Raw genomic sequence first — 26,426 nt, forward strand, 5'->3', positions numbered from 1 at the left:
GGGAGGGGAGGGGGGAGGAAGGGCACAAGGATGAGGGGAGGAGAAGGGCGACGAGGGTAAAAGGGGCCAGGGGAGGGGCCGCGTGGGCGGAGGGGCCGGGGGGAGGGGCCGCGTGGGCAAAGGGGCCGGGGGGAGGGGCCGCGTGGGCAAAGGGGCCGGGGGAGGGGCCGCGTGGGCAAAGGGGCCGCGTGGGCGGAGGGGCCGGGGGAGGGGCCGCGTGGGCGGAGGGGCCGGGGGGGGAGGGGCCGCGTGGGCAAAGGGGCCGGGGGGGGAGGGGCCGCGTGGGCAAAGGGGCCGGGGGGGGAGGGGCCGCGTGGGCAAAGGGGCCGGGGGAGGGGCCGCATGGGCAAAGGGGCCGGGGGAGGGGCCGCATGGGCAAAGGGGCCGGGGGGGCAAAGGGGCCGCGTGGGCAAAGGGGCCGGGGGGAGGGGCCGCGTGGGCAAAGGGGCCGGGGGGAGGGGCCGCGTGGGCAAAGGGGCCGGGGGGCGGCGAGGGGCAACGGGTGCGACGAGGGCGAGGCGCAACGGGCGCGGGGCAACGGGTGCGAGGAGGGCGAGGGGCAACGGGTGCGAGGAGGGCGAGGGGCAACGGGTGCGAGGAGGGCGAGGGGCAACGGGTGCGAGGAGGGCGAGGGGCAACGGGTGCGAGGAGGGCGAGGGGCAACGGGTGCGAGGAGGGCGAGGGGCAACGGGTGCGAGGCAACGGGTGCGAGGAGGGCGAGGGGCAACGGGTGCGAGGAGGGCGAGGGGCAACGGGTGCGAGGAGGGCGAGGGGCAACGGGTGCGAGGAGGGCGAGGGGCAACGGGTGCGAGGAGGGCGAGGGGCAACGGGTGCGAGGAGGGCGAGGGGCAACGGGTGCGAGGAGGGCGAGGGGCAACGGGTGCGAGGAGGGCGAGGGGCAACGGGTGCGAGGAGGGCGAGGGGCAACGGGTGCGAGGAGGGCGAGGGGCAACGGGTGCGAGGAGGGCGAGGGGCAACGGGTGCGAGGAGGGCGAGGGGCAACGGGTGCGAGGAGGGCGAGGGGCAACGGGTGCGAGGAGGGCGAGGGGCAACGGGTGCGAGGAGGGCGAGGGGCAACGGGTGCGAGGAGGGCGAGGGGCAACGGGTGCGAGGAGGGCGAGGGGCAACGGGTGCGAGGAGGGCGAGGGGCAACGGGTGCGAGGAGGGCGAGGGGCAACGGGTGCGAGGAGGGCGAGGGGCAACGGGTGCGAGGAGGGCGAGGGGCAACGGGTGCGAGGAGGGCGAGGGGCAACGGGTGCGAGGAGGGCGAGGGGCAACGGGTGCGAGGAGGGCGAGGGGCAACGGGTGCGAGGGGCAACGGGTGCGAGGAGGGCGAGGGGCAACGGGCGAGGAGGGCGAGGGGCAACGGGCGAGGAGGGCGAGGGGCAACGGGCGAGGAGGGCGAGGGGCAACGGGCGAGGAGGGCGAGGGGCAGGGTGCGAGACGAGGGCGAGGGGCAACGGGCGAGACGAGGGCGAGGGGCAGGGTGCGAGACGAGGGCGAGGGGCAGGGTGCGAGACGAGGGCGAGGGGCAACGGGCGAGGAACAACGGGCGACGAGGGCGAGGGGCAACGGGCGACGAGGGCGAGGGGCAACGGGCGACGAGGGCGAGGGGCAACGGGCGACGAGGGCGAGGGGCAACGGGCGACAAGGGCGAGGGGCAACGGGCGACAAGGGCGAGGGGCAACGGGCGACGAGGGCGAGGGGCAACGGGCGACGAGGGCGAGGGGCAACGGGCGACGAGGGCGAGGGGCAACGGGCGACGAGGGCGAGGGGCAACGGGCGACGAGGGCGAGGGGCAACGGGCGACGAGGGCGAGGGGCAACGGGCGACGAGGGCGAGGGGCAACGGGCGACGAGGGCGAGGGGCAGGGTGCGAGACGAGGGCGAGGGGCAACGGGCGACGAGGGCGAGGGGCAACGGGCGAGACGAGGGCGAGGGGCAGGGTGCGAGACGAGGGCGAAGGGCAATGGGCGAGGAACAACGGGCGACGAGGTCGAGGGGCAACGGGCGACGAGGGCGAGGGGCAACGGGCGACGAGGGCGAGGGGCAACGGGCGACGAGGGCGAGGGGCAACGGGCGACGAGGGCGAGGGGCAACGGGCGACGAGGGCGAGGGGCAACGGGCGACGAGGGCGAGGGGCAACGGGCGACGAGGGCGAGGGGCAACGGGCGACGAGGGCGAGGGGCAACGGGCGACGAGGGCGAGGGGCAACGGGCGACGAGGGCGAGGGGCAACGGGCGACGAGGGCGAGGGGCAGGGTGCGAGACGAGGGCGAGGGGCAACGGGCGACGAGGGCGAGGGGCAACGGGCGACGAGGGCGAGGGGCAACGGGCGAGACGAGGGCGAGGGGCAGGGTGCGAGACGAGGGCGAAGGGCAATGGGCGAGGAGCAACGGGCGACGAGGGCGAGGGGCAACGGGCGACGAGGGCGAGGGGCAACGGGCGACGAGGGCGAGGGGCAACGGGCGACGAGGGCGAGGGGCAACGGGCGACGAGGGCGAGGGGCAACGGGCGACGAGGGCGAGGGGCAACGGGCGACGAGGGCGAGGGGCAACGGGCGACGAGGGCGAGGGGCAACGGGCGACGAGGGCGAGGGGCAACGGGCGACGAGGGCGAGGGGCAACGGGCGACGAGGGCGAGGGGCGGGGTGCGACGAGGGCGAGGGGCGGGGTGCGACGAGGGCGAGGGGCGGGGTGCGACGAGGGCGAGGGGCGGGGTGCGAGACGAGGGCGAGGGGCAACGGGCGAGGAACAACGGGTGACGAGGGCGAGGGGCAACGGGCGACGAGGGCGAGGGGCAACGGGCGACGAGGGCGAGGGGCAACGGGCGACGAGGGCGAGGGGCAGGGTGCGACGAGGGCGAGGGGCAGGGTGCGACGAGGGCGAGGGGCAACGGGCGACGAGGACGAGGGGCAACGGGTGCTAGGGGCAACGGGTGCGAGGAGGGCGAGGCAACGGGTGCGAGGAGGGTGAGGGGCAACGGGTGCGAGGAGGGCGAGGGGCAACGGGTGCGAGGAGGGCGAGGGGCAACGGGTGCGAGGGGCAACGGGTGCGAGGAGGGCGAGGGGCAACGGGTGCGAGGAGGGGCAGGGTGCGAGGAGGGGCAGGGTGCGAGGAGGGGCAGGGTGCGAGACGAGGGCGAGGGGCAGGGTGCGAGACGAGGGCGAAGGGCAATGGGCGAGGAGCAACGGGCGACGAGGGCGAGGGGCAACGGGCGACGAGGGGCAACGGGCGACGAGGGCGAGGGGCAACGGGCGACGAGGGCGAGGGGCAACGGGCGACGAGGGCGAGGGGCAACGGGCGACGAGGGCGAGGGGCAACGGGCGACGAGGGCGAGGGGCAACGGGCGACGAGGGCGAGGGGCAACGGGCGACGAGGGCGAGGGGCAACGGGCGACGAGGGCGAGGGGCAACGGGCGAGGAGCAACGGGCGAGGGGCAACGGGCGACGAGGGCGAGGGGCAGGGTGCGAGGAGGGCGAGGGGCAACGGGTGCGAGGAGGGCGAGGGGCAACGGGTGCGAGGAGGGCGAGGGGCAGGGTGCGAGGAGGGCGAGGGGCAACGGGTGCGAGGAGGGCGAGGGGCAACGGGTGCGAGGAGGGCGAGGGGCAACGGGTGCGAGGAGGGCGAGGGGCAACGGGTGCGAGGAGGGCGAGGGGCAACGGGTGCGAGGAGGGCGAGGGGCAACGGGTGCGAGGAGGGCGAGGGGCAACGGGTGCGAGGAGGGCGAGGGGCAACGGGTGCGAGGAGGGCGAGGGGCAACGGGTGCGAGGAGGGCGAGGGGCAACGGGTGCGAGGAGGGCGAGGGGCAACGGGTGCGAGGAGGGCGAGGGGCAATGGGCGAGGAGGGCGAGGGGCAACGGGTGCGAGGAGGGCGAGGGGCAACGGGTGCGAGGAGGGCGAGGGGCAACGGGTGCGAGGAGGGCGAGGGGCAACGGGTGCGAGGAGGGCGAGCGGCAACGGGTGCGAGGAGGGCGAGGGGCAACGGGTGCGAGGAGGGCACGGGGCAACGGGCGAGGAGGGCGAGGAGCAACGGGTGCGAGGAGCAACGGGTGCAAGGAGCAACGGGTGCGAGGAGGGCGAGGGGCAACGGGTGCGAGGAGGGCGAGGGGCAACGGGTGCGAGGAGGGCGAGGGGCAACGGGCGAGGAGGGCGAGGGGCAGGGTGCGACGAGGGCGAGGGGCAGGGTGCGACGAGGGCGAGGGGCAACGGGCGACGAGGGCGAGGGGCAGGGTGCGACGAGGGCGAGGGGCAACGGGCGAGGAGGGCGAGGGGCAACGGGTGCGAGGAGGGCGAGGGGCAACGGGTGCGAGGAGGGCGAGGGGCAACGGGTGTGAGGAGGGCGAGGGGCAACGGGTGCGAGGGGCAGGGTGCGAGACGAGGGCGAGGGGCAACGGGCGAGGAGCAACGGGCGACGAGGGCGAGGGGCAACGGGCGAGGAGCAACGGGCGACGAGGGCGAGGGGCAACGGGCGAGGAGCAACGGGCGACGAGGGCGAGGGGCAGGGTGCGAGGAGGGCGAGGGGCAGGGTGCGAGGAGGGCGAGGGGCAGGGTGCGACGAGGGCGAGGGGCAGGGTGCGACGAGGGCGAGGGGCAGGGTGCGACGAGGGCGAGGGGCAGGGTGCGACGAGGGCGAGGGGCAGGGTGCGACGAGGGCGAGGGGCAGGGTGCGACGAGGGCGAGGGGCAGGGTGCGAGACGAGGGCGCGGGGCAACGGGCGAGGGGCAACGGGTGAGGGGCAACGGGCGAGGGGCAACGGGTGAGGAGGGCAAGGGGCAACAGGCGAGGGGAGGAGGGCGAGGGGCAACGGGCGAGGGGGGCGAGGGGCAACAGGCGAGGAGGGCGCGGGGCAACGGGCGCGGGGCAACGGGCGAGGGGCAACGGGCGAGGAGGGCAAGGGGAGGAGGGCGAGGGGAAACGGGCGAGGGGCAACGGGTGAGGGGCAACGGGCGAGGAGGGCAAGGGGCAACAGGCGAGGAGGGCGAGGGGCAACGGGCGAGGGGCAACAGGCGAGGAGGGCGAGGGGCAACAGGCGAGGAGGGCGAGGGGCAACGGGCGAGGGGCAACGGGCGAGGGGCAACGGGCGAGGGGCAACGGGCGAGGGGGGCGAGGGGCAACGGGCGAGGGGGGCGAGGGGCAACGGGCGAGGGGGGCGAGGGGCAACGGGCGAGGGGGGCGAGGGGCAACGGGCGAGGGGAGGAGGGCGAGGGGAGGAGGGCGATGTGAAGAAGCAGGAGAGAAAAGGCCCTTCTCAGCGGCCACACGGACACACAGCACGGAGCTGGCACACCGCGATCACACTTAATAACGAGAGTCCGTTTGAGATCTCCCTCCACCTCCTCTCACCCGGCCTCAATTTCCCAAAGCACTGACACGACTGGACGCAAATCAGGCCTGGTCCCTCGGGGTAAAACCTTTCGTGGGGAGCAGATCCCCTCCCCACACACACAGCCCCCTCTTGACCCCCCTGAACAGCCGCAGCGGCTCCTCATTGTTTAAATCCCCCAACCCCCCCCCCCGCCCGCCCACCCACAACACACACACACACACTGCGGGCCTCTTTCCCTCATTGGCAGGAGGCGCACCTCCCCTCCGCCGCTCTCCTCACCCAGATGTGTGGAAAGGAAAGCGCTGCCAAGTCCGTCCTCACAGGCCGGGGCCGTCCGTCCGATGGCTTGACTTCGGCATTCGCAGTGCGATCGAAAGGGTGGTGGGGTGGGGAAGGTGGGATAGACGACGGCCCTGGTCTATTCACCACACGAACACAGAGAGGGGCCCGCTCGCTCTTCACACACCGACTGACAGCAACACCCAGCCCACCGTTAAAGCACCGCCGCCAGCGAGCGAGCGACAGAATAAAAAAAACACACACACACTCTCGACCCCACTCAGCAACAAACAACCCTTCCCATTGGCCCTCCGTCACACGGCAACCGCAGCACTAGATCGCCCATTGGACCCCCCCCACCCCAACCCCGTGGAGCCGGACGCCACGCTAGGCCTGCCGGGAGATGTAGTCTTTCCACTCCCGCTCATCCCACCAAGTCACGGTGCCGACCCGGCCCCCTAGAACTACAACTCCCGTCGACCCTTGCGAATAAAAAAACCGCATGCGCACTGACAAGGACGGTGATCTTTTAAAAGAGATTACTGCGCAGGCGCGCTGTTAATAGGATGGCGTGTTTTTTTTTGTGTGACGGGAATCGTCGAGAGTGAGTGTTCGGTCGGCGCCCTTCGCTAACACCGGGGATGGGATACTCCCACCGTTCCGAACACTCGAGTTATCAGTTGAACCCCCGGTGCTGTGTTTTTTTATTTTAGAATTGTGAGCTGAAGTTTTTTTTCCGTTATTAATCAAGAATAAATTTTAAGGAAAGGAAGGCGAAACCGGAAGTGGGAGCGCCGTGACCCGGACGTGGACGGCCTCCTCCTCCTCCTCCCCCGGGGTCGGTGGAGAGCAGCGGCGGCGGTTTGTTTTATTTGTTGCTGCGCCATCGCCGCCTCACAGTAAGTGTCTGCTCGTCTAAACGGTCAAAACCCAGGAAAGAAAGAACTGGCATTTATAACGCGCTTTGCACCACCTCAGGACTTTCTTTCCCTCCCCCCCCCCCCTCAAAAAAGAAGCGCTTTACAGCCAATCCTTTTGTTGTAATGTGGGAAAAACAGCGGCATTTGCGCACCGCAAATCCCACATACAGCACTTGTGATATTTGACCCGAATAATATATATTTTTATTTATGTTGGTTGAGGGGTTAAATGTTGGCTCCAGGGAACCAGGCGAAAGCTGCCCCTACTTTGCTTCGAAATAGTGTTGTGGGATCTTTTGATGTCCACGCTTTGGGGCCTCGGTTTAACGTCTGATCCGAAAGACGGCACCTCCGCCAGTGCAGCGCTCCCTCAGCGCTGACACGCCGCCAGTGCAAGTCTGGACTAAAAGTTCAAGTCCCTGGGATGGGACTTGAACCCAAGCTTCATCAAGTGAAGCCAGCTCATTCCACTACTCTCACTATCTATTCAAATTCTTTTCGGGTTTGAAAGTAACACTTTTTAAAAATATAATCTTCTGAGTGCAGATTTCACTCATAGATGGCTCGGTTCCAATTTTCAATTTTTTTTGTAAGTGTTCCTGTACCAAAAAATACACAGCACGAATACTGGAAATCAGAACTTTTTTTCTAATATATATAGGTCGATCAGTGTCAGAGAGAATGATGTGGTGATGGACTGGGGTGGACAAATGTAAGGAATCTTACAACACCAGGTTATAGTCCAACAAATTTATTTTAAAATCACAAGCTTTCGGAGATTATCCCCTTCGTCAGATGAATGAGTGAAAAGGTTCTCAAATCGCATATCTTATACTAGGCTGGGACAGCATCACACCAATCAAAAGGTGTCGTTATTCAAACAGGCCAGTCACGGAGAACAGTACGTCCCAGTACACTGGATATACATTGTGTCAATTACACAGGCAGGCAGAAAGAAACCCAAAATGGCAGAGAGAGAGAGAGAATATTAAAAAACATAATTTTTTCCCCCTTTTTGCTGAGAGAGAATGGTTCTGGTGAAGGGTCACTTTATCTTGTCAGCCACCTGCCAACTTGCTCTACCTTAAAAATTTGTTTAAATCATATAAACTTGACAAATTCCCTCTCCCTATAGATCAAAATATTTCTTTTGATGGAGGGGGATAGAGAGAGAGAGCCATGGAACGGGCTGCTCCCAAAGAAAAATACAAATAATCTTTGCAATCTCCTTTGCTTTACTTTTTCTTTTTGAGCTGTCACTATGTGCTTCAATTGACATTTTCAATATTTTTCACCTGTTTTTGTCATTAAAACATGAAATCCACGAAACAAACTTTTTAAAATTGACTAAAAACAACTTCCTATATGTCTGCAGTATTTGTGTTCTTTTATCTTTTAGTCTTTACCATCTAGTTCTGGGATAAATACCAATTAAGTGCATCATAGGATGTTCGCTGTCCATTAGGAAAGATAAACTTTTGTGGCTGTTGGTTTTGTGGTTGTTTTCTGTAGCTGATTTGCTCTTTTCATTTTGGCAAACCATGTTCAACGATTGGTTTAGTGGCCCAACACGTATGGAGTATGGGCTGATACTACTAAATTCTTGTCCATCAGCTGCTTCACAGGAAATGATAATGCTCCCTATTTTCACATGGCTTTACCATCAGTGACTCTAGTGCAGATAAAGAACAATGTAAAATACGAAAGATTTGTTCAAACCAATCAACAAATTGGTTTGAACAAATCTTTCGTATTTTGATATGCAATACGAAAGATTTAAGGAAATGAGCAGAATCACCAATTTATTGATGTCATGTGCTTGTTAAAAGTAATCATTCTGTTCGATATGGAAAATCTGTGGACTTGACACTATCTTAATGTTTTTGTAGAAACTTCAATTTTAATACTGGTACAAAGACATTCTCTAGTCTGATCTCCTGTCACTACTCAGCCATTCCTGTCAAGTCAGAGTATCCCAGAGTGCTTTCATTAGAAACTGTGGGGTCTGAATTCAAAACTCTAGATCTCTGGGACACTGTAAAGTCGTGCTGTCGGCATGGAAACGTGCACGTCCAGTTAGTAGCGTACTTTGTTGAGGGGCCCTCAGCTCTGGAGTAGCACTGGGAGTGAATACAAGCCTACAGTAATTACTGCATGTGATAGAGCTGCTGTAGAGTTCTGTCAGTGATTGCAAAGGAGGGGCTTAGTGAGGGAGACTCTATCCCTGTATTACTGGTATTGACACACCTCCAGATAGGCATGTAAAATAATAGCAAGTCTGTTGTTTTTCTGCATAAAATGGAGAACTACTTTTAAACAAACAGTACACCCTCATACTTTTCTTTCCCTTTTACCTTGTGCGGCAAAGATAAGTGGCCACCTTCTGCTTGTAATTTAACTTTCTTTTAATCAAAGGCTGTAACTTTTCTATGGGAACATGTTTGACTTGGTTAAACAGTGTGTTTGCATTCTTGCTCATATCGGTCTGGTGAATGCAAAGCTGTCCTGAAAGCCTTACTGGCAAAGCAGCCAAATTTTGTTTTTGTCTCAGTGTGCTAATGTTTAGTCGAATTTGCTGGCCCTACATGTGCAATATTTAAACGTACTCCATGGTAATCTTGGAATTTCTGTCCTCAAATCTTTCTATTAATTTCATTTTTGCAAAGAATACTTTGAAAAACTTACTTGCGGCTGATGTCTAATCAGAGTCACTGTTTTGTGCCGTTCCCAAAAACTACGTATGTCATCTAGGCTGAGTGGTGAGGTATGACACATTCACACAAATCCAATGCCCACAGCACCCCTTCCCATTCACTAGATTTAACAGTGTGTCTCTGAACTACTGTCAGTTTCCAATGCAATCTTAAATAATGTGTAATTAGAAGCAGACTTTTCTGATAGAGGATCATTCTGTAGCCTCGTTTATTTTGCTTTAAAAATTCATCCTCCACATTGTGGCAGTTGAATTAAAAAGATCTCGAATGATGCTGCTCACTGTGGGCGTGTGTCCCTTTGAGGCTACACAAGGTTAATAGTGCTGCTTTTGTTGAATGGTGGTATCAGTTACAGGTTAGGCTGCAGATCAGTGTCCTGGCTTTGTGGTAAGATCAAGTGTTGGCTGCAGACATTCAGCGTCTGTTATTGTGTATGGTGCAGAAATTTGCATGAGACAGTATTGATATACACACATGATCTTATGCCTTAGAAAACTCAGCCTTCCTCGACTTCAGAAATGGCATAGAAGTGGTGGTTTAGTTCAGAAAGCTAGTCATCAGGGAGTCCAAGTCCACTTTTTTTTAAAAAGATCTATAATTTAATGGCAAAAGAATGAGACAATAAAGTATGTTTCCAAACAGAGTGCTCATCTTGAATCATGCATTCTCTCGCATTGTATCTCCTGCTGGGTGTGCCTTTGCAAGCATTTGGTGTAACGTGGATTTTGTACAGGAAGAAAATTGATAGAACATAAGCCACATTTAAATGATGCTTCTGGGACCTGTGTAAAGGGAAGCAATAGAACTAAGTATATATTATAAATACAGTATGTTGCTGAAAGCTGGGTGGTTTCCCTGTTGAATGCACAGGTACAATTAAAAAGTGACAAGTGACTAGTCCTTATGAACTACAGGTTAGGATTAGGTGACATTTTACTTTTCAGTAAATATGGAGTTGACACTTCATTAGCATTTCTATGAGTCTGAGCTCCAGAGCTGGAACATCGGGGGTTAGCACTTCAGTTCAGTGCCGTGTAATGAGAATTTAGTTGGTGATTGCACTTTACTGTGCCGGCTGATTGTGAGTGGCATTAACAGCAGCCGTGAAGCCCACACTCCAGATGGTCTCACTCTTCCTGGATATTTTTTTAAAAATCCATGACAAGTGATTCTGTTGGACTTCAGACTGAATATTTCTTTTCTCCTCCCTGAAGACATTGCCCCCTTGAGGGTGTCTGTTCTAATTACAAAGAATTACATAGAATTTACAGCACAGAATTACATATTACATGGAATGTACCACACAAAACAGGCCATTCGGCACAACATGCTAATGTTTATGATCCACATGAGCCTCCTCCCACCCTTCATCTAACCAACATATCCTTCTATTCCTTTCTCCCTCATGTACTTATCTGGCTTCCCCTTAAATGCATCTGTTATTCGCCTCAACTACTCCTTGTGGTAGCAAGTTCCACATTCTAAGCACTTTCTGGGTAAAGAAATTTCTCTTGAATTCCTTACTGGATTTATTAGTGAATGTATTATATTTATGAACCCTAGTTTTGGACTTAATGGTGGCAAGTGTTTCAGGTACCTCGTCCATTCTTCACGTGAGGTTTTGCCACAGGATTTGAGAAGATGGGGCGGTGGTTTACAGCTGAGTCCAATCCTGTTTTCTTCCATGTGCACATCCAACAGAAACCTTGACTCACTTTGTCCTTCCTCCCACACCTAGTGATGTGAAGCTAGCTGCAGCACTATACCACTGCCTGGTTGACAGCTAACTCAGCACAGCCTAGGCATAAACCCAGGGCAGTCCTGGTCTGTACATTCAGCTATTTGTTAGATAAACCTGCTGAATCGCTGAGGTATTGTTGGGAATTGAGATGAACACGTGAACGAGATGTCAAAACAGCTGCTTGTCACAATGGCAGTATTTGTTGCATCATTTGTGCTTTTAAAAACAATTCTTTCCAGCTCCCACCACTCTACACACAAAGGCCTCCATTATTTTCTCACTGGGTTGCTGAACAATTTTCTTGTACATTTTCTTCAGGAAGGGTTGTGCCGGATATACTTGGAATCATAGAAGATTGTAGCCATTCAGCCCATCCTGTCTGTGCTGGTTCTTTGCTAAAGCAATCAAAAACTAATCCCACTGCTCCGTTATCTCCCCATAACCCACCATATTCCTCTGCTTGACAAATATCTGCTCTTTTAAAAGATGCAGCACTCTCTACTCACTGTGGCAAAACATGCCATGCTTTAACAACTGTGTAAATAATTTTCTCCTAACCTCACTCTGTGCTTTATTCTACGACACAAGGCACCGTATTAGTCTTTGGCAGCTTGGTGAAGTAGCACTTTGATGCATCGGTGTTTTCAGACCAAAGATGCACGGTCACCAGATGAATAATGCCCTTCCACCCATTTGATGATTTCAGAAAAAAAGTTAGAGTTCAGTAACCCGGGTCAGCTACACTTCCGATCAAACCATTCCAGGCATTGATCGGTCTCCACATAAATACTTCCTGACATCGGCCCTAACTTTGCCCTTCAACTCTGAACCTGCCACTGTTACGAGTTTACATTCTTTATCCCAAGTGAAGTATGTTATATATCTCCTGAGGACCCTTCTGAGATGCCTTAATTTGAGGCTGAAGATCTTTAGCTTATCAAGTCTTTCCTCATTTACTGGAAATTAGCAGAATTTTTCTTCTCTGCACAGCCTCTATGCTGGATCACATTCTTATGTTCAGCAACCAGAACTGTATGCAGTAGTTCCAGGTCCTGCCTGACCAGGAAACTCGACACTGTTGGCATGCCTTTTGGGAAGTTGAACTTTAATTGATCTCCCAGTAGAACCTAGCATCACATTTACTTTTATTGCTGCATCTCACTATTTGGATGTGATGAGTCAACTAATACCCTTATAGATCTCAACCTCCCCCATGGCACGTTCAATCCCCCATGCAATAAATCCTCCACTTGCTTCCTATATGCAGTATTTTTACATAGAATTACATCGAACTTACAGTACAGAAACAGGCATTCAGCCCAACGGGTCTAGGCAGGTGTTTATGCTCCACACGAGCCTCCTCCCTCCCTACTTCATCTAACCCTATCAGCATATCCTTATGTTTCTTTCTCCCTCATGTGTTTATCTAGCTTCCCCTTAAATGCATCTATGCTATTTGCCTCAACTACTCCTTGTGGTAGCGAGTTCCACATTCCAACCACTCTCTGGGTAAAGAAGTTTCTTCTGAATTCCCTACTGGATTTCTTAGTGACTGTCTTATATTTATGGCCCCTAGTTCTGGTCTCCCCACAAGTGGAAACATCTTCTCTACATCTACCCTATCAAACCCTTTCATAATTTTAAAGACCTCTATCAGGTCAACCCTCAGTCCTCTCCTTTTTAGAGAAAAGAACCCCTGCCTGCTCAATCTTTCCTGATGGGTATAACCTCTCCGTTCTGGTAACATCCTAGTAAACCTTTTTTGTACCTTCTCCAGTGCTTCTATATCCTTTTTACAATATGGAGATCAGAACTGTTCACAGTATTTTGCATTTATCCATTTTGACTTTGTTACCACCGATGAGCCCAAGCACAAACTTTATTAAGCTCCCTAAGATCTTACTGCCTCCTCTTGAATTCATGATATGTTAGCTTGGCATTCTTGCTCCAAATCAGGTTGTGGGTTCAGGCCCCACTACAGACTTGGAACTCGTAATCTAAGCTGACACTCCAGGGGGTGCTGCATTGTCGGAGGTACCATCTTTCACCTGAGACATTAATTAAAGTGAGACCATTCCTGCCTAATCAGATTAATGTAAAAGATCCTATGTCCCTGTTTGAAGAAGAGCAGGGAGATCTCCTGGTGTCCTGGCCAACATTCTTCTCTCAACCAGCCCTGCCAAAACCAATTATCTGGTTATTCTTTTGCTACTTGTGGGACTTTGCTGTGCACAATTTGGCTGCCATGTTTGCAAACATAAATGATATCTCTTGAAAAGCAATCCATTCATTGTGAAGTACTTGAAAGGTCCTGAGGATGTAGAAGGCACTATATAAATGTAAGTTCTTCACTTGCTAGCTAGTTGTCATCTGTGAATTTAACTACTTTGCTTTGAGTATGAAATTTCAGAATCATTTCAAAATTGCTGCTCATTACTCCTCACGGATTTTGATCTGAAAATTTGTCAGCTCATGCTGTGAATTTATAACATAAATCAGGTGTCGCCCTCTCAAAAGTGTGGCAAATGACACAGAATCTCAACACCTTGGGTAGGTTTTTGGCACCATGTCTGGAGATAGCCAACAACTTGTATGTAATAAAATATCCCCTGGCATTTCGCATAGACAATAGATCAAATGGTAGTAGAAGAATTATTGAAGTTAAAAACAACCAAAGGATTTGAGGCTATTAAAGGCAAGGAATAAGGTAGTAAAGCAAAGCGGTTTTGGCGGGGGGTGGGGTAGGACCTAGACACCTGAAATCTCTGCTATCGGTGAAGAACACTGGGAGTGTGGTTTGCACAGGAGACTAGAGTTGGAAGCCTGTCGACCCAGGGCTGAAGAAGGTTTCAGAAGTTGAGGGAGGGCAAGGCCAGTGTAAGGTCTAGACGAGGATTGTTGGGGCACTTTCCAATCTTTATTTGAATTGGCCACAAATACGACTTCTGCATTATTGCTGCTAATGCCATATTGGAGATTGATAGGTTGTCTCTCAGATTGACAACCAGTGAGTTCACCGAGAGCCAGTCCATTTAATTGTTAAATGCCAGATGTTTGCTCTGTTTTGTCATCTGACACATTTGGACAGAATGCCCTTCAAGAGCACCAACGCACCGAAGTAGCTAGTTTGCAGTATGCCTGTATGTCTGTCTCTACTACCATTGTTTTGAGGATTATAAACTCGTATTCCCAACTGAGTATCTGGATGCTAGTGAATTCTGCATGGAATGGATGGATATGAAAACCTAAGCAAACCTTATAAATCCTTGAGCTGAAAAGCTGGATTGGCTTTCACATCTGACAAACCACAAGTTATTTAGTGCAGGAAGAGTCCAAGAGGCTGAAATCCCACCCCTGGGCACTGGTGGCATGTGTGGAAAGGGACCCCAAAAATGATTGACTCTGGGCACCTGTTTTGTGCTTGACATGGGTTTTCCAATGTGTAAGTGCTAGGATCATGTGAGCTCTGTACTGCTCTGCAGCACGAGTTTCATTTCAGCACTCAGTTGGGGGTGGGTCCGTACTGTACCAAGAATTCCAATTCATTGCACCTGTGGCACAAGGCCGGCATTATGTGCATTTAAAACTTGAAACAAATTGCACTCCTGCAGACACAACAGCCAGAAGTAGCTCTCAAACTATTCAGGCTAACCCTTAGATCAGTGTGTCCTTGTTTTTCGGCCTTGGTGTTTCTCTATTGCTTGTTCCTTTTGAATTGGGCGTTCATTTGTCCCTTTTTGTTTGGTTTTGACTTTATTGCTGGGCTGCACCATTCAAACCATTTTTTGCCTGAAACAGGCTTACTCCTTACCCCTGGACATTAGCAGTCTGCTGCCTCATCAGCGTAACGCTCAGCAAAAAATGCCCAATTTCTAATTTTGCTGCCAACAGGAAGTTTAGCTGCCACTTTAAGACACGGCAGTTGCACTTTTCTGTTCTCAAAGCAAATCGTGACCTCTGCGCTCCCAGTGCGTGATGCAAATCATGCAGGGAGTGCACAAATGGGTCATTAAGGGGAGAATGGAAAACCAGGGAAAGCACCTCTGCGACTGCAGAGGGAAACGTGTAGGGCAAAATATGTTAATGCGGCCAATGAGCCCATAGTGGAATTTCAGCCCCCAAGTTCTTTAGGGTTCCTCTAACAACAGAGGATGCCTGCTTTGCAGACACTTCAGTGGCATTCCAGTAACCAATAAGATATAGGAATCTTCCACACTGGTTAAATTACCATCTCCTGAAAGAAAGTTGAAACATTAAATTCATGGAGTGGGTGTAGCAAATTTTGACTCACCGATTTTATGTACTTAAAAGATCAAATTGCTTTGTTTCTCCTCTTGGAATTAGCAGAATTATTCCTTTGATTTTGAAGAACTGATTTGCTCCATCATATACATTTGTGCATTTTAAGTAGACATGCACAGTATTAATATCTCAGATTATTTGTTTTTTTTTGTATTTTACAGCTGTTCAATATACTCCATTTTCCAGCTCATTGGGTCTGCCCTCACTTGTTCCACTCTTAGCTATTCGATCGTAGCGAGAGCATCTCCAGAAATGGCTTCTCTTCTAGCCTTCGCACCGTTACCTCTCAAGTCTCCCAAGATCTATCCTCCTGTTAGTCATCTATATTCTGCCCCTTAGCAACAACATCCGCAGACATGGTCAGCTTTCACATGTATGCTGACGATATCCAGCTCCGCCTCTCCACAGCCTCTCACAACCCCTCCGTTCTCGCTGTGCTACCAGGTTGCTTTACTGGCATCCAGTCATGAGCTGCAATTTCCTCCACTTATACATTCAGAAGACTGAAACCATCGTCTTTAGCCCATTCCATAAACTCTGTACCCTTGCCAACAACTCCATAACCCTCCTTGACGACTCTGACCGAACCAGACTATCTGCAACCTGAGTGCCCTATTTGACCCTGAGCTGAGCTTCTGACTCCATATCCTCTCAATCACAAAGACTGCCTGCTTTCACCTCCTCCCCGACCTCAGCTCATTTGTCCATGAAACCCTCATCCATTCCTTTCACCTCCAGACTTAACTATTCCAATACTCTCCTGGCTGGTCTCCCATCACCTACTCTTCATAAACTTCAGCTGTTCCAAACTTCTGCTTGCATCCCATCCCACACCAAGTCTCAGCCATTTTTCACTCTCTCCTCATTAATCTACATTGGCTCCTGATTCCCCCAAAACGTCAAATTTAAAATTCTCATTCCCTTGTTTAAATCCCTTTGTGTTCTCACCTGTCCCTATCTCTGTAACCTCCTCCAGCCCTTGTGCATCGCATCCCATCTTCCCCACCCCCCCCCCCCCAACTTCCCTACCCCCCCCACCCCAACTTCCCTTTTCCCCGCCATTGATGGCTGTGCCTTCAGCAGCCAAGGCCCCAAACTCTGGAATTCCCTCCACCAATCCACCTCCTTCTTTTAAGATCCTCCTTAAAACCCACCTCTGACCAAGCTTCCAGTCACTCCTCCTTATACTCCTCCTTTAGCTTGGTGTCCATGTTTGTTTGATTATACTGCTGTGAAGTGCTTTTAATGTAGAACAATGTCTCAGTGCTATGTAAATGCAAGTTGTATTTTCTGTGTACACATGAGCCATGTTAAATGTGCCTGAAAATCTGATCGTCAAAGGACCTAATGTGTTGGTTTTGATAACCATGGGGTTAAAAGCAGAAGTTCGAAACATTGTGGTTTGGTGCTTGATTAGAGTGCGAGACTGTCACTCCCTGCTTGAAGGATAATTTGGTACAGACACTTTGCTGAATTATGTAGCTGGCTGAGTTCCTATGGAGACCAGAACTTCGTTCCATCAAATTGCATCCAAGAAACTTGTATTCAATTGTAAGCAATTTTCACAAAGGGTAATTGATCCACTCTGGCTTTGCCATACGTAAGTTTATACATTAATCTTGATACAATTTGCTCTGAATAATATGATCCTGCTTCCAATGCTACTTTTTAATGGCTTTAGAAACATAGAAAATAGGAGCAGGAGTAGGCCATTCGGCCCTTCGAGCCTGCTCCGCCATTCAATATGATCATGGCTGATCCTCTATTATCTCAATACCATATTCCCGCGCTCTCCCCATACCCTTGATGCCTTTTGTGTCGAGAAATCTATCTAGCGCCTTCTTAAATATATTCAGTGACTTGGCCTCCACAGCTTTCTGTGGTAGAGAATTCCACAGGTTCACCACCCCGAGTGAAGAAATTTCTCCTCATCTCAGTCCTAAATGTCCTACCCCATATCCTGAGACTGTGACCCCTCGTTCACATTAGAAAGTAACATGTTATATTAAATCCCAATTTTTCCTGCTTTAGCTACTGTTCGGTATCTTGCACTCAGATTGAATGGTACTTGAATGCACTTGCCTGCTCCTGGCTCAACAACAACTACTTGCATTTATATAGCACCTTTAATGTAGTAAAAGGTCCTAAGGTGCTTTACAGAAGCAATTATGAAACAAAATTTGACAGAGCCACATAGTGGAGATATTAGGACAGGTGACCAAAAGCTTGGTCAAAGAGGTAGCTTTTAAGGAGCATCTTAAAGGAGGAGAGCGAGGCGGAGAGGTTTAGGGAGGGAATTCCAGAGCTTAGGGCCGCTGAAGGCATGGCCGCCAATGGTGGAGCGATTAAAATTGGGGATGTGCAAAAGGCAAGAATTGGAGGAGCGCAGAAATCTTGGAGGGTTGTAGGGCTGGAGGAGATTACAGAGATGGGAAGGGGAGAGGCCATGGAGGGATTTGGAAATGAGGATGAGAATTTTAAAATCGAGGCGTTCCTGGACCGGGGGCCAATGTCGATCAGCGAGCACAGGGGTAATGGGTGAATGGGACTTGGTGCTGGTTAGGATACAGGCAGCAGAGTATTGAATAAACTCAAGTTTCTGGAGGGTGGAAGATGGGAGGTCGGCCAGGAGAGCATTGGAATAATCGAGTCCAGAGGTATCGAAAGTATGGCTCAGTCCATTTCTCCTCTCTGTCCTGGATTCCACAGTGTCATTCTTCCACTGTTGTTGGTCCTGTGTCATTGATTGTTCCACATATTCCCATCATAATCAATAGGAGATCAATGATGGAAAGTCCAGCAGAGTGGGACTGGGCCAGAAGCCATTGTATGTGTTTTCCCTAGAGCGAAATAAAGAACTAGCCAACGTGCAATACGCTCAGCTGGAGCTGAGGACACCAGGAATGGAAATCCCGCCCATTTGAACGGAGCTGGGAATAAGAAAGGAGAGCTGGAGAGTTAGGTCAGACAGGAGAACATTATTAGGACTGGAACAGGTGACCAGTTTGGGGGTGTTGCCTCTGGAGTCCCCCAAGGATCTATCCTTGGCCCCCTCCTATTTCTCATCTATATGCTGTCCCTTGGCGACATCATCCGAAAACACAACGTGAGGTTCAACATGAACACTGATGACACCCAGCTCTACCTCCCCACCACTGCTTATCCGACGTCCTGTACTGTATGAGCAAAAATTTCCTCCAACTATATATTGGGAAGACTGAAGTCATTGTCTTCGGTCCCCGCCACAAACTCCGTTCCCCAGCCACCGACTCCATCCCTGTCATAGAAACATAGAAAATAGGAGCAAGAGAAGGCCATTCGGCTCTTTGGGCCTGCTCCGCCATTCAAAATGATCATGGCTGATCGTCTAACTCAGTACCCTGTTCCCGCTTTTTCCCCATATCCCTTGATTCCTTTTGCATTAAGAAATATCTATCTCCTTCTTGAATACATCTAATGACTTGGCCTCCACTGCCTTCTGTGGTAGAGAATTCCACAGGTTCACCACCCTCTGAGTGAAGAAATTTCTCCTCATCTCGGTTCTAAATGGCATACCCCGTATCCTGAGACTGTGACCCCTCGTTCTGGAATGCCCAGCCATCGGGAACATTCTCCCTGCATCGAGTCTGTCCAGTCCTGTTAGAATTTTATATGTTTCGATGAGATCACCTCTCATTCTTCTAAACGCCAGTGAATATATGATGTGGAGATGCCGGTGATGGACTGGGGTCAACAATTGTAAACAATTTTACAACACCAAGTTATAGTCCAACGATTTTATTTTTAATCCCACAAGCTTTCGGGGGCTTTCCCCTTCCACAACGCCTGAGGAAGGGGAAAGCCCCCGAAAGCTTGTGGGATTAAAAATAAAATCGTTGGACTATAACTTGGTGTTGTAAAATTGTTTACAACCAGTGAATATAGGCCTAGTTGACCCAATCTCTCCTCAAACGTCAGTCCTGCCATCCCTGGAATCAGTCTGGTAAACCTTTGTTGCACTCCCTCCATGGCAAGGACATCCTTCCTCAGATAAGGAGACCAAAACTGCACACAATACTCCAGATGTGGTCTCACCAAAGCCCTGTACAACTGCAGTAAGACATCCCTGTTCCTGTACTCAAATCCTCTTGCAATGAAGACCAACATACCATTCGCCTTCCTAACTGCTTGTTGCACCCGAATGTTCGCTTTCAGTGACTGGTGTACAAGGACACCCAGGTCTCGTTGCACCTCCCCTTTTCCCAATCTATCACCATTCAGATAATAATCTGCCTTTCTGTTTTTACAACCAAAGTGGATACCCTCACATTTATCCACGTTATACTGCATCTGCCATGTTCTTGCCCACTCACCCAACTTGTCTAAATCACATTGGAGCCTCTTTGCATCCTCCTCACAGCTCACATTCCACGCCAGCTTTGTGTCGTCTGCAAGCTTGGAAATGTTACATTCCGTTCCCTCATCCAAATCATTGATATATATTGTGAATCGCTGGGGCCCGAGCACTGATCCCTGAGGTACCCCACTAGTCATTACCTGCCACCAGGAAAAAGACCCGTTTATTCCTACTCTCTGTTCCTGTCTGTCAACCAATTCTCAATCCATGCCAGTATATTCCCCCCAATCCCATGTGCTTTAATTTTGCACACTAACCTTTTATGTGGGACCTTATCAAAAGCCTTCTGAAAATCCAAATACACCACATCCACTTGTTCTCCCTATCTATTCTACTAGTTACCTCCTCAAAAAACGCATGATTTCCCTTTCATAAACCCATGCTGACTTTGTCCAATCCCGTTAATACCTTCCAAGTGTTCTGTTATCACATCTTTTATAATAGACTCTAGCATTTTCCCCACTACTGATGTTAGGCTAACTGGTCTGTAATTCCCTGTTTTTTCTCCCTCCTTTTTTAAATAGTGGGGTTATATTTGCCACCCTCCAATCTGTAGGAACTGTTCCAGAGTCTGTCCCTGAACTGAGTCTGAGGTTGAACCAAACCACTCGCAACCTTGGCATCCTGAGATGAGCTTCCGACCACCACCGAGCTCCATCACCATGACCCGCCTACTTCCACCTCCGTAACATTATCTGTCTTCGTCCCTGCTTCAGCTCATCTGCTGGAACCTTCCATGAACTTGAGCTCATCCAAAATTTTGCTACCTGTTTCCTAACTTGCACCAAATTCCGTTCACCCATCACCCCTGTGCTCGCTGACCTACATTGATTCCAAGTCCGGCACATCTTGATTTCAGAATTGTCATCCTTGTTTTCAAATCCCTCCATGGCCTTGCCCCTCCCTATCTCTGTAACCTCCTCCAGTCCTACAACCTTCCAAGTTCTCTGCGGTCCTCTAATTCTTGCATCTTGCACATCCCTGATTTTTATGTCTTCCCCCATTGGCGGCCATGCCATCAGCTGCCAAGGCCCAATGCTCTGGAATTCCCTCCCTAAACCCCTCCACCACTCTCTCCTCCTTTAAGACGCTCCTCAAAGCCTACCTCTGTGACCAGTCCTAATATCTCCTCCTTTGGCTCGGTATCAAAATTTTGTTTGAGAACGCTCCTGTGAAGCGCCTTAGGATATTTTGCTACAGTAAAGGTGTTGTTCCAACCAGCCATTTAAGATTCCACATGTGCTTGATTGCAAAGCATATTTGGCTAGAAGCCCAAGAAAAGTGAAACTTGACTACATTTGTTCATTTTGGATTACTATTTGATTGTAAATTAAATAGTTCATTCATAAATAGACTATCCAAGTGAGTGGACCTGTGCCTTCAGCATCTCTGATCAGTTGGCATATTGGCTCTGAAAATAGGAATAACATTGCACATTCAATAAAGTTAGTCATCTAGGCAGGTGTTAATCAACTTTCGACATTCCAGATGCAGTTGACTGTTAGTTGAACTGAAAGCCGTGGGATTCAGGGTAAACCCTGAGAATGGATAAGAAATTGAAGGGCAGAAAGCAACAAGCACTCGTTAGAGGAGTGGTATTGAGTGGGGTGCCTACGGCTCAATGCAAAGTGGTCAAATTTGCCGATGGTATCAAATTTGGAGGGGCAGTGGATTATGAGGAGGCAGCTCATAAATGAAAGGAGTTGGACAAAATGGCCCAGAATTTCCTGAAACTTTTTGGCGTAAGACTGACATTGCACCATTTTTTCAGAGGAAATTTATGCATTACTAACTTGCGCTGAAACATTGGTATGCGCAAATTTTCTTGATCAGTTGCACCGCTTCAGAGATGCTGCCATCAAAATCGTTTGCTTGTTTACGTAGTTCCATCCCCCATGCGAAAGGCCAGCTCACGGGTTTCCCACGTTTACGCCAATAATGCACTGGCATAGATTTAAACCCAAAAATGTGGGTGCAGCACTGCCCAAAGTCACCTGATATTGGCATAAACTGATATTTCTGTAGTTTGATTGATTTTTTGACATTTTTGATTTTTCTTCTTCGAAACTTTCATTACGCTTAACCTTAGAGCTGTCTTTAGACAAATCCTCACCACCACCTTGGTGAAGGTGGCAAAATATTCTGTTTGTGGAGTTTGCTATTGCATCTGATGAAGGAGGGTGATCATATCGACAACACGTACTCTAACATCTTAACAATGAAGAAAAGTGGATTTGTACTTCACACTTGGAGGCTAAATAAAAACATATGGTTATAACAAACACTGTTAAGGACTGGATGGTGTGTGCGGCAGCAGTCTTCACTTTTTCGATTCAGATTGGGTGAAAAGTCTTTTTCTGCTGACCGAGGGCTCACAACACAAATGCTCTTATTTAGGCAGGAATTGACAACTTGATTAAGGCCATATAAATGTCTGGTAAATGGGAAGTGGAAATATTCATTGTGCAGTTGGGGAATACGGCATGACATGAGCAAAGCAGAAGATGCTTTACTCCACACCTTGTTGTGGCGTACTAGGAGTATTTCATGCTGACATTCTTTTCCAATCTGGGTGTTCTATTCCCTAATACTGGCATCTCCTTGGAATTGTAATAATTAACTTCAAACTCTTTCATCTGAAATTTTTCCAATTTAAGTATAACTGCCCAAGTCTCCTTAAGCTAGATGAACTCACCATGTCCATTGAAATCAATATAGAATAGAGTTGGGAAATCATACTATTTTCCCTGACTAAACCAATCCAAAAGGACTTCACAGAATCATACATTACAGAAGGAGGCCATTTGGCCCATCTCGCCTGTGCTGGCTCTTTGAAAAAGCTATCCAATTAGTCCAACTCCACCTGTTCTTTCCCCATTCTTCAAACTTAAGATTTGGTAGAAATCAGACCCACTGTTCCTGGTGCGGAACGGAATTGGATCTCAGTTGTCATCTTCCACGTGAATATTTGCCTTGTAGAAGTGCAAAGGGTAGGATCGAGTAACCCTCCAATAGGTGGGCAAGTTGCCAAAGGCCCAGATCACTTCATTACATGGAAACTGCTAATGGGTAATGTTTTGTAATGCTTCTAATTTGTCATTTCAGGGTGAACAGACTGTTTATGGTTTCTTTTGTTCAAAGTATGCAATTTCCTTCATGACGAACAAGGGAATCAAACCATGTCACCTCAGGAGAATTAGCTTTGAATTGAATTGTTAGTTTTGGATTGGAGATCATCAAACAACAGCAGAGGGGTGGTTACCACTACAGTGGGAAGTTGAAAGGAGAGATTGCAAATCTTGGAATTCCACAACAACAACTTGCACTTTTGTCGAGCCTTTATGGTAGTAAAATGTCCCAAGGCGCTTTGCAGGAGCGATTATCAAACAAAATTTAAGACAGGTGACCAAAAGCTTCGTCAGAGGTAGGTCTTAAGGAGCATCTCAAAGGAAAGAGAGGCGGAGAGGTTTAGGGAGCGAATTCCAGATATGGCTGCCAACGGTGGAGCAATTAAAATTGGGGATGCGCAAGAGGCCAGAACTGGAGGAGCGCAGAGATCTTGGAGGGTTGTAGGGCTGGAGGAGGTTACAGAGACAGAGCGGTGAGGCGATGGAGGGATTTGAAAATAAGGATGAGAATTCTTAAATTGAGGCGTTGCCGGACTGGAAGCCATTGTAGGTCTTCAGAAATGGATTTACTTGTGCGACCTGTCTTCTGTTGCTAGTACAACACAAAGGAGAAATACTGCTAATCAAATATCATTTTGTGTACAACTGCTGAAAGAGTTTCACAGAAGTAACACATAAGAAATTGATCAATTTTGGGGTCGATCAGTTTTTAAAAATAAATACTGAATTGATCATTTGTTTGTCTTTTGCAATCTTCGGCCTACTTGAGCTGTTACTTCCCTGTGTCTGGCGCCTCGCGAGGACATCCCAGTCTGATTTCCTTTGCCAAGTTTACACCTCTTCCCCCTCTACCCCACCTGGAAGACCCTTCCAAATGTTGGGCACGTGAAGTTCTTCTTGCCCAAATACCAATCTGCTCAGTACTTCTTCTGTTCTCCATTTCCTCCCGATGTCAATCCCCAAGGTTTTTTTTCTTGTTAGCCAACTTCTACGTTCAGTCCTGACTGTTTTAGCTTCTGAAGCAGCCTTTTTTTTGAGGATCATATGGTTTTCAGCGGGCCATTTTGGATTTTGTTTCCTCAAAAAAGAAAATTGAGGCGATTGAGCAGGCAGGGTCTTTCCCTTCTGGTGCCGTTTTGACTGCTGTTTACTAGATTATTGTAGAGGTCAAAAAAAAATCAGGCCTCAGCAGGGTAGATTTGTTTTTCTAGTAAGCTGGGTGTCTGACACGTGGAAACCCATCATGTTTGAGTCTTGAAAGCAAACTACTGAGAAATCCACACCCACTTCCAGGGTTTCTATTTGCCCAATGTGGAGGGCGTTCTTTCTTTTGCTCTTTCTCACTCTTGGCCGCTCTCGCTTTCTTGCTGTCTCGTGCTCTTTGCCCCCACTCCTGCTTCCCTTCCCTGCTGCCCCAGTAGGGGCTTAGGCCACTTAGCCAAAAGCTGGCTTAGGGACTGCCAAGTTTGCACAGGGGTATTCTGGGTTTTACCAGCCAGAACGATGCAGCTTCCCTTCCCCTCCAGGCCCTCCTGGTGAGCCAGGATGGCTGGTGAATCATTAATTGCACTGGTGTACCGTGCACCTGCGTGATTCATGTAACGGATTACCAATATCAGGCGAGCCACCTTGACTTCAAATGAACACTGCTCAACTCTTGAGCAGAAGGATAAAAATCTGCAGCCTCCTTCCCCTGTAGTTTCCCTCGCTGGCACTTGATGCATGTTTTTTTTTGTTTTGTGGAGGAATAACTAGTGCTGTTTTTTTTTAAAAGTTATTGCAGTTTTAGGGATCAACTAATACATAATTCTTAAAATTCAGGGAGAGCAATGACTAAAATTTGTTTTTATTTAGAATTATGTAACTTGATCATTTTAAATTGTATAGAGCAAAGCCATTTCCTACTAAGCATAATCTTGCTGCTTTGCTCTGTTTAGTATTGTCTGTATTCTCCAATGAAGGGAAAGCTGCACAACACTGAGTTCCTGCACCAGAAATTTGAGCAAGCTCGAATGCAGTGGCAATCCTCAGCATTCTGATAACTTTACTTTCTGCTTTCAAGAAGGTGAACTTTGATCAGTGAGCTGTATATGAATACAAGGTCAAACATTTGATTTGTGTGTGAGTATGCTTGGTCAAACACATTTCCTGATCAAGAGGGCATCATTTTTTTGATTTATTTTTTGGAGGGATGGTGGTGGGGGCACCGGGTTGCTACGTTTCTGTGCAAGAATCCTGTGTGGATTTTTCAGTGGCCTTGCTTGTGAAATGTCTGCTTTTAACTGAGTTGGCAAACTGTTGACTTGTACTTAGCATAGACAATACTGGTTTCTTTGGAATTTTTTTCGTTTCCAGCCGACCGTGAGGATTTAATTTAAAGACTAAGCTTAGTGTTAAATTTGAGTTGTTGGCAGTGTGAAGCATTGGCCTAGTCGTAGCTTTCTTTCTTCGGAATCAAAAGGTCATGGGTTCCAGCCCCACTCCAGGATTTCACGCAATCTAGACTGAAGGTTCAAAGCAGTATGGAGGGAGTGCTGTTTTCTGGACAAGACGTTAAATTGAAACCTTGCCCACTTTGTTGTCAAGAAATCAAGCAGTGTGCTGTATAAAAGATTCCATGGCACTATTTGAAGATGATCAGGGAAGTTCTTTGGTTTCTTGGCCAATACCTAGCCCTCAACCAATGTCACCAACAGATTATCACATTGCTGTTTGTGATACCTTGCTGTGCACAAATTAGCTGTTGTTTGCCTGAAAAAGTGACTACATTTCAAAAATATTTCATTGGCTGTATATCACTTTGGGACATGCTATATAAATGCAAGTCTGTGCCCTCGCCGCTCGTGCCCTCTTTCCATTAATAACCTTTCAACTAAGAAAATCTAGAACAGTCAAAAAAAACTTGGCATTGCCCTCCCAACAAGTTTGAAGAGCTCTTGGACTTCTTGACCACTTAAGACTGAGACCATCATCTCTGCTTCCCGCACATCCCCTTGCCCTTGCCCTACCCTTGAACCTGCATCTCTCGCTAATCTCACTCTCATCTTCCCTCATCTGATGCACGAGACCTATCTCCTTCCTTGAATCCACTTCCCATTAAACTGCTGATCACCAAACTTCCCTTCCTGGCCCCCATGTGCGCTCCCATTGTAAATGGTTGCCTTTCTTTAGGTACTATTACCCTCCCTTTCAAAACCATGATCAGCATCCCCCCCAAAGAAAAACACAGTCAACCCCTCTGTACTTGCAAACTACCGCCCCACCTCCAAATCCTCCTTTCCTCTTCAGACTTCTTGAACATGCTGTTACCTCCCAAATCCATGTCCACCTTTCCCACAGCTCCCTGTTTGAATCTCTTCAATCGAGCTTCTGTCCCTACCACAGCACCAAAACAGCATTCAAAAATAACATGATGTGGAGATGCCGGTGATGGACTGGGGCAGACAAATGTAAGGACTTGCACAACACCAGCTTATAGTCCAACAGTTTTATTTTAAATCACAAGCTTTCGGAGCTTTCCTCCTTCGTCAGGTGAGTCCTGACGAAAAATAACATCCTTTCTAACTGACCATGGTGTTTTATCTCTCCTTGTCGTTCTCGACCTGTCTGCAGCCTTCGAC

The 26,426-nt window shown here is 50.5% G+C and overlaps 2 protein-coding genes across 4 annotated transcripts in view; one reads left to right on the forward strand and one right to left on the reverse strand.

The window, feature by feature from the left end:
• Window positions 1-5,903, reverse strand: part of arid4b (AT-rich interaction domain 4B) — a 147,091-nt gene extending 141,188 nt beyond the window's left edge. For 2 of the 3 annotated variants that reach the window (XM_067984117.1, XM_067984115.1), the window contains exon 1: window positions 5,606-5,903. The gene's annotated coding sequence lies outside the window, so the exon portion shown is untranslated. The remainder of the gene's footprint in view (window positions 1-5,605) is intronic. The other variant, XM_067984116.1, reaches the window with a different exon arrangement.
• Window positions 5,904-6,172: 269 nt separating this feature from the next.
• Window positions 6,173-26,426, forward strand: part of ggps1 (geranylgeranyl diphosphate synthase 1) — a 58,654-nt gene continuing 38,400 nt past the window's right edge. Inside the window, exon 1 of the mRNA XM_067984122.1 lies at window positions 6,173-6,504. The gene's annotated coding sequence lies outside the window, so the exon portion shown is untranslated. The remainder of the gene's footprint in view (window positions 6,505-26,426) is intronic.

This window comes from Heptranchias perlo, chromosome 5, assembly GCF_035084215.1.
Source record: "Heptranchias perlo isolate sHepPer1 chromosome 5, sHepPer1.hap1, whole genome shotgun sequence".
Taxonomy (NCBI): Eukaryota; Metazoa; Chordata; class Chondrichthyes; order Hexanchiformes; family Hexanchidae; genus Heptranchias; species Heptranchias perlo.